The sequence below is a fragment of the Haematobia irritans genome, chromosome 5, assembly GCF_050003625.1.
Source record: "Haematobia irritans isolate KBUSLIRL chromosome 5, ASM5000362v1, whole genome shotgun sequence".
Lineage (NCBI taxonomy): Eukaryota > Metazoa > Arthropoda > Insecta > Diptera > Muscidae > Haematobia > Haematobia irritans.
Window position 1 is genome coordinate 14,940,036 of NC_134401.1, and position 8,799 is coordinate 14,948,834.

Genomic DNA, 8,799 nt, shown 5'->3' on the forward strand with positions numbered 1-8,799 from the left:
ACCGATATGGACCAATTTTTGCATGGTTGTTAGAGACCATATACTAACACCGCGTACTAAATTTCAATTTGATCGGATGAATTTTGCTCATCCAAGAGGCTCCAGAGTTCAAATCTGGGGATCGGTGTATATGGGAGCTATATATAATTATGGACCGATATGGACCAATTTTTGCATGCTTGTTAGAGACCGTATACTAACATCAGGTACCCAATTTCAACCGGATCGGATGAATTTTGCCCCTCCAAGAGGCTCCGGAGGTCAAATCTGGGGATCGGTTTATATGGGAGCTATATATAATTATGGACCGATATGGACCAGTTTTTGCATGGTTGTTAGAGACCATATACTAACACCACGTACCAAATTTCAATCGGGTAGGATGAAGTTTGCTCCTCCAAGAGGCTCCGGAGGTCAAATCTGGGGATCGGTTTATATGGGAGCTATATATATTTATGGACCGATATGGACCAATTTTTGCATGGTTATTAGAAACCGTATACTAACATCAGGTACCAAATTTCAACCGGATCGGATGAATTTTGCCCCTCCAAGAGGCTCCGGAGGTCAAATCTGGGAATCGGTTTATATGGGGGCTATATATAATTATGGACCGATATGGACCAATTTTTACATGGTTGTTAGAGACCGTATACTTAGACCACGTACCAAATTTCAACCGGATCGGATGAATTTTGCTGCTCCGGAAGGCTCCGCAAGCCAATTTTGGGGATCGGTTTATATGGGGGCTATACGTAAACATGGGCCGATATGGCCCATTTTCAATACCATCCGACCTACATCAATAACAACTACTTGTGCCAAGTTTCAAGTCGATAGCTAGTTTCGTTCGGAAGTTAGCGTGATTTCCACAGACGGACGGACAGCCGGACAGACGGACAGACGGACAGACGGACGGACGGACGGACATGCTTAGATCGACTCAGAATTTCACCACGACCCAGAATATATATACTTTATGGGGTCTTAGAGCAATATTTCGATGTGTTACAAACGGAATGACAAAGTTAATATACCCCCATCCTATGGTGGAGGGTATAAAAACAAGATACTGGGCTTCTTTTTCATTCAGGATGTACGGAACTGTAACCTGAAGGATATACTTGCCTTCACCAAGGCCTCGGAATGGAAGACCTAGAAAACTCTGTTATTAGAACTCGTCTGGAAACTCCAATGCTCGAATGATTGATGAAATTGAAGGAAAACAACTGTGAGGACACACTAGGGAAACCAGCCCTTTGCTACGGGCTGGTTTCATCCTCTATAACCTAACCCAACCTAATACAGTGGAAATTTGCGTTTATTGTCTAGAGTTGCGTGTAACATTGTATATGTAGAGGGAGCCACCTTGGTGCAATGTTTAGCATCCCGCCTTGCATACACAAGGTTGTGGGTTCGATTCCTGCTTCGACCGAACACCAAAAAGTTTTTCAGCTGTGGATTATCCCACCTCAGTAATGCTGGTGACATTTCTGAGTCTTTCAAAACTTCTCTAAGTGGTTTCACTGCAATGTGGAACGCCGTTCGGACTCGACTATAAAAAGGAGGCCCCTTGCCATGAGCTTAACATGGAATCGAGCAGCACTCAGTGACAAAAGAGAAGTTCACAATGGACTGCATAGTCTAAGTGAGCCTGATACATCGGGCTGCCACCTAACCTATGTAGAGGATTTGGTAACCAAGCCGTAATCGGCAGCATTACTTCTGTCTCTGGCTTTTGCAAGCTTCAGGTTTGTCATATGGACCAAAACACTATACTGAACGGGCGTCTAATTCGCAACAAGGATCAAAATCAATTTAGAAAATATGGCCCCGAGATGGAGAATAAAACTGGGAGATAATCCTTATTCTCTATACAACACAATATAACACTTCGCCCAGGACCTATGAATTCCTATTGACATATATTATTTTCTTAAAGTGTATACATTCCTTTCAGCTTCATTCTTTCTCTTGCGGCCCAATAAATGATGGACAAATTCATACACGAAATAAATGAAAAATATGCATTTTGCATAAAATTTTTATGCGCGCTAAAATGAACATGTTTTGCTGCGAAGACATCTTTCCTCCCCCCCACCCCCCTAACCATGAATAAGAGAAATGAGATTGTAGTTTCAGTTTTCTTGACGAGAATGCCACACAACGCCTTAGAGTTTATGATGAGTAAGTATAAGAAAGTTGTTACAAGCCTTTTGGGTTGATTCCATTGCAACTTATTGCTCTTGTTATTCTTGTTTTCATTTTTCCTCAGAATGTTGTACAAAGTATGAAATGAATTTATGTTCCATTCCATGGTGAATGGCAAAAAGAAAGGATAAGTATGAAATATCCAAAAAGAGTGTTCTTAATATGTTTGTCATATGTAAAAGAGTTTTGCACTCCCACCCACCACTCAGAGACAGTGGAATGGAAACTAGACTAATGAAATCTTATCATAGAAGGCCTATCTCTGTTGAGTCACTTCAACGAAAGGTCTATGCGGGAGGCGATTTTATAAGAAATTTCTCTTTTTCGGATCAAATATGTATTCTAGACGATTGCACTCATTGATATGTAAACGGAGAAAAAAATTCGGTTACAGTTGACGGGAATTTTTTATGGACAATATCCATGTTCATAAGAACAGGAACTCGCTAGAATTTAGGATGGTTTCCTATTACTATTAACTATATAAACTCGAATCTACGGATTTGTATAGGGATCTTCTGTTTCTATCAGGTTCGGAGATCTTAATATTGTTGGAAGTATTTGCGAGATATGTTGAAGATTCTGCTATGACACTTTGTGCTAATAGTAGTCGGGACTGGAAGAAATGGCTTAAATGTTATATACTAGATTTGTTAATATAGGCTGGAGTATGGAGGCTGAAGTCTCAGTACTTGAACTGAAAACTGACATCTACGTCGCTTAATTGCAATCTGAAGTCTGGGTGATTAAACTCCAGATCGATGTCTTGAAGAACATACGGAAATCTCAGTCGTTGAATTCTAGACTGAGGGTTCAGCTGTTGAACTGCAGGCTGACATCTCAGTCGAATTGCAGGCAGAACTCTGAGTGATTGGAACTCCAGACCAGTGATTAAAATGCATACTGGAATTTCAGTCGTTGAATTTGTGGCTGAAAACTCAGTCTCCGTGGTTGAACTTCTGACACAGGCATCAGTGGTTGAATTGTAGACTGAAGTCTTAGTGGTTCAACTGCTGACTGAAATCTCAGTCGAATTGCAGGCTGAACTCTATGATGAAGTATTAGTGGTTGAATGACAGACTTAAATCTCAGTCGTTGAATTGCAGGCTGAAAACTCAATTGTTGAACTGCAGACTGAAATCTCAGTCGAATTTCTGAATGGAATTTCAGACGTTAAAATGCAGGCTGAAGTCTCAGTGGTTAATTACAGGCTGAAGTCTTTGTGGTTGAACTTCAGACACAGGATCAGTGGTTGAATTGGAAACTGAAGTCTCGGTGGTTCAACTGCTGACTGAAATCTCAGTTGAATTGCAGGCTGAACTCTCAGTGATTGAACTCTATGATGAAGTATTAGTGGTTGAATTGCAGACTTAAATCTGAGTGGTTGAATTGTAGGCTGAAAACTCAGTCGTTGAATTGCAGGTTGAAAACTCAGTCGTTGAATTGCAGGTTGAACTCTCAGTGAATGAACTCCAGACGGAAGAATCAATAGTTGAATTGCACAGGTATCAGTAGTTGAACTGCAGACTGAAATCTCAGTCGAATTATAGGCTGAACTCTCAGCGATTGAACTCCAGACTGAAGTATCAGTGGTTGAAGTGCAGATTGATATATTAGTGGTTGAATTGCAAACTGAAATCTCAGTCGTTAAATTGCAGGCTTCATGGCTATGTTTGACTAAAGTGCAGACATAGCCATCAGTGGTTGAATTGCAGGCTTAAATCTCAGTCGATGAATTGCAGACTTAACTCTTAGTCTATGAATTGCAGACTGAAATCTCCGTCAAATTGCAAATTGAACTCTCAGTGTTTGAACTCCAGATTGATGTATCAGTAGTTGAATTTCAGAGTGGAATTTCAGTCGTTGAACTGCATGCTGAATTCTCAGCAGGGATGGAAAATGCAGTACTATAGTACTTTTTTCAATACTTTTTCACCCCGGTCAGTACCGTAGTACCCCCGCGAATGATTTAGTACCTTTTGTGTAGACATTTTTGAGTCGATATCAGATTTATGGTACAATAGCTTTGACAAAATATTTTAATATTTTGAGAAAGTCTTTATCAACCTTATTTGCTAATAGTCTTTTACAAATATGGCAAAACACACATGTTCATGTGGGAAGAAAATCTCGATTTTGTAAAAGACATAGTCAAAAACCGGATTTTATTGAACTTCAAGAATGTTTTAGTCGAAAAAAGAATGTGATTCTATATTATCGATTTTTTTATTTCGGTAGAAAATGTTGTCAAAATTTTATTTCTATATAGAATTTTTGCAAAATTTTATTTTTATAGAAAATTTTGTCAAAAATTTATTTCAATTGAAAATTTTGTACAAATTTTATTTCTATAGGAAATTTTTGCAAAATTTTATTTCTATAGAAAAAATTTTGCAACATTTTTTTTCTACAGATTCTTTTTGCAAAATTTTATTTCTATAGAAAATTTTTGCAAAATTTTATTTTGTCAAAATTTTATTTTCTTTAAAATTTAGTCTCTTGACAATAATTTTCCAGTGAAATTTTTGTTGAAATTTAGTAAAAAGTACCTTTCCGCTCAAAAAATAACTTTTTTGTACTTTCTTAAAAATTGTATTTTCCATCCCTGATTCTCAGTGCACGGATGAAAAAGACTGTTTTTCATATGTTTGGCTATAAACATTATATGTTTGGAACACAAATTTTTAAACACAATATTTTTGAGTGCAAGCATATAATGTTCATAAACTAGCATAACATGTTTGGGACATATATGTTAATATGTTAGAACATATTATGTTTGGGACATAAAATGTTTGTAAATATAATATTCTTGGATGCAAACATATATTAATTTAGAAATAGCCTATAAACATATATGTGTTTAGTAGCTTGGAGCGCTATTTAACAGGGAGCGATATTGAATTAAGTTGGTGGTTGTTGCTTGTTGTTACAAAATTAACATTTTATTTTTCCTTGGGCAATTGATCAGCTACTTCTTTGATCCTTACAAACTGTGTGGTCCGCTGTTCGAATCCCCGTCCGGCAAAAGGTAAAATTAAAATAAAAAAAATCATAAAATTTAATAATTTCTTCTACAATGTTTGTATTACAGAAAAAGGTGCTAAGAACTAAAAAATCTCGTGGAAGTGAGAAAGATGTCGGGGAATATACAATTGGGCAGAAACAAAATTTTGAGCATTCAGGTCGAAAACCTATGTTGTTAGCACCTATATTACCTGTTTATTTTCATAATTCATTATGATTGTAAATATATAAAAAAATAAATAAAATTTTGAGCACAATATTGTTTGGGAGAATTTTTTTAAGCATATAATATTTTTGGGTGCAAAATGCTTCCAAACATATTATATGTTCACATAATAACATATTGTTTTTTGGAAGACAACATTATTGAATTTGGATGCAAAAATACAAAATGTTTGGAACTTAGACTACCCAAACATATATTGTTTAGACCAATATGCTTTCAAACATATTATATATTGGAAGAGATCAAACATATAAATGTTTGGGCAATACCCAAAAATGTATATGCTTGAAGCAAAATATGTTTGGGAGTATATGTTACAGAAGCCATTTTTTGTGAGCGTGTGGTTAAATTCCAGGCTTAAGTCTCAGTGATTCAATTGCAGACCAAAGCCTCAGTTAAAGTCTTAGTGATTGAACTGAAGTGGTGAAAGTCTCAATGATTGAAGTGGAGACAAAGCTATCAGTGATTGAACTGCAAACGGAAATCTGAGTGGATGAATTGAAGGCTCAGTGATTGAACTACAGACTGAAATGTCAGACGATGAATTATAGGCTGAACTCTCAGTGATTGAATTATAGACCTAAATATTTCTAATTGAATTACAGACTGAAATATCAGTCGTTGAATTGCAGACTGAAGTCTCAGTCGAACTGCAGGATAAAGTCTTAGTGATCAGAAATGCAGATCTTAGTATTAGTGGTTGAATTGCAAACTCAAGTCTCAGTCGTTGAATACCAGACTGAAGCTTCAGTTATGGAATTACAGGCCGAAGTCTCAGTGGTTATACTCCAGACTGATGTCTATGTAATTGATAATTAGTGGGTTTGACCTTGTTGTCAGCACGTAGGTCGGGTACAGAAATATGTGCCGCAGTTAAATACCTAAGCCGGCTCGTCTTAGTTAACACCATTTTCATCTTTCGATATATACCACTACGTTTTCGATACACACATATACACACACTCTTATTGCACTAAACACAAGAGCTACCTTATCTTCTTAATTTCTGTATACGGATCCGCAATCTATCCCTGACGGAAAGCGAAGCCTCCCAAGACTGAGCACGGCCGAGAGCCAGAAGTTAGCAACTTCCAGAGGAGATAGATTTATAGAGAGGATCGTTATAAGTATCAGCAAATAAACTGCACGTTGGGGTACGATTAGCCGAAATATCAGTGATGTTAATGTTAATGACATCTCTAGTGCTGGTGCCTAATAGTGTCTGATCATTCGGACTCAGATGCCAGAGGAAGAATCCTTAACAATAAACTGTCAGTTACTACAATTACCGCCGGCTTATGACTTTTCCCCCTATCAAATTTTTCACAATATCTACAAACAATTGTGAAACCACTGTCTCTCTAGGTCTCTGTCTTGTTAAAAAAGAAAATCTGGTAAAACGAGTTAATAAAGAAAATCCACAGAATAAATTGTAGAGATTTTCGATGGTAAACCTAAAAAAGGAAACAAGGAGAAAAAAACGAAACGAAATTCCAAATATGTTTTACTTATGCTGATTTGTATCTCTTTACAAATCACCGTATAATAAATGAGATTTAAAAAAAGACTTCGGCTAAGTAAAGCTTAAAAGGTTTTTCTGCATAAGTGCAAGGATCTATTGCAAGATATCTTTTTTTTGCAAGTGAAGTGTATACTTTTGGGACTTAAATAGAAATATAATATATTCTAAGGTTAAGAAAATAAATTGAATAAATTGGACCTAAAGTGAAGTATATTTTCTGGCAAATGAACTTTTGCCAAAAACTCATCATCTTATATTCTTCAAGTAAAGGTGAAACATTTCGCTGTGTTTGTTATTTTTTTACTTCTTATGCTAGATATCTTTACACTTCATTTGGTTTACTCTTATCCATGTTAAGCTATGTGTTTATCAAAGTGGAATTTATTAAACACTTATTTCCGTATCGTTAGCCTTGCACCCCTAAAAGTATGTTCCTTAAATTGAGTTCTATATGCTTGGGGAAAACTATGAAAGAGGGTTCTTAGGGAAGTTTTATTTTTTTCATTTGTGGCGTGGGGACAGAAGTAGAATTTTCTCATATGAAAAGATCTTCCCACACGCAGCCTGAAAATATGCTATAAAAATGCAAACAAAAATACCCCTTGCATAACATCGATGAACAACTGAAATAGCAGCAACTCAAGCTGTAAACATTAAACGCAATCAAGCTAAAAAACGAAAACTACAAAACATGAAAGTTTTCCAACGCATATCTTAACTAAAGTTTAACGAGAACAACCAAGATTGGGTTAAACGAAGAGCACAAGTAGTTGAAAGTATTGCCTAGTGTTTGAGGGCAAATCATCGTCACCACAGTTTTGTGATGGCGTTGTAGGGGACTGTGAAAATAGTTGAACTACTGAGTTCGAGGTTCGTTTAAAGCGGCGTGTAAACTTTTGTTTCTGAATCTGAAACGGAAAAACTTTACAATGACTTTTCACAACCTTTAAAAGCCACAGTAATAAAAGTCCCAACAGCAAAAAAAAAAAAAAAAAAACAAAAATGAAAACACCAACAATGGCAAGAAATATAACAATAACTGGAATATCAACAGAAACAACATCACCAGTAACTAGTATGGGCAAAAGGTCCCGCTATCCAAAATACTATAAAAACGGCAGGATGGATATTCAAAAGTTTACAATAAAATCAACGCGCGTATAATTAAATAACACTTGTCGGTTTGTTAAATTGCTAAAGTGTAAAAACCATTGAGCGAATAGTTAGCGAGAGATAGATAAGCTGTGTACCGGAGGAATACGTTATCGCTTCGAAAACCTTAACAATTGAAAGTTTGTTTTTAACTGAGGAGGTAGTCACTTTGAGCCTTAATAAGGCTTGATTAAAAATTGGTTTTGGAAAATTTTGTTACCAAAGAAATTTCAGGTTTATAGTAGACCTTTGAATATTTGGAATTTCTGCTGGTATTTTAGAATTTTTGAACAATTCAATGAAGTTCCTTTATGATAGAGAGGTAAAATCATTTTAAATTCGTATATGCCTCCGAATAGGTTCACCAGACCGAATACAAGACATTACTGCAGAAAACCACCTTAGTTGGGAGCCATACTAAGTGGCCATAGTAAGACTTAAGTCTCAGTAATTGAATTGCAAACTGTCATCTCAATGGTTTAATTGCAGGCTGAAGTCTGCAGTCATAGATTAGGTTAGGTGGCAGCCCGATGTATCAGGCTCAGTCCACAGTGGTGAACTTCTCTCAGACCTATGTATTAGTGGATGAATTGCATACTGAAATCTCAGTCGATGTATTACAGACTGAAGTCTCAGTGGTTGAACTTCAGACTGAAATCTC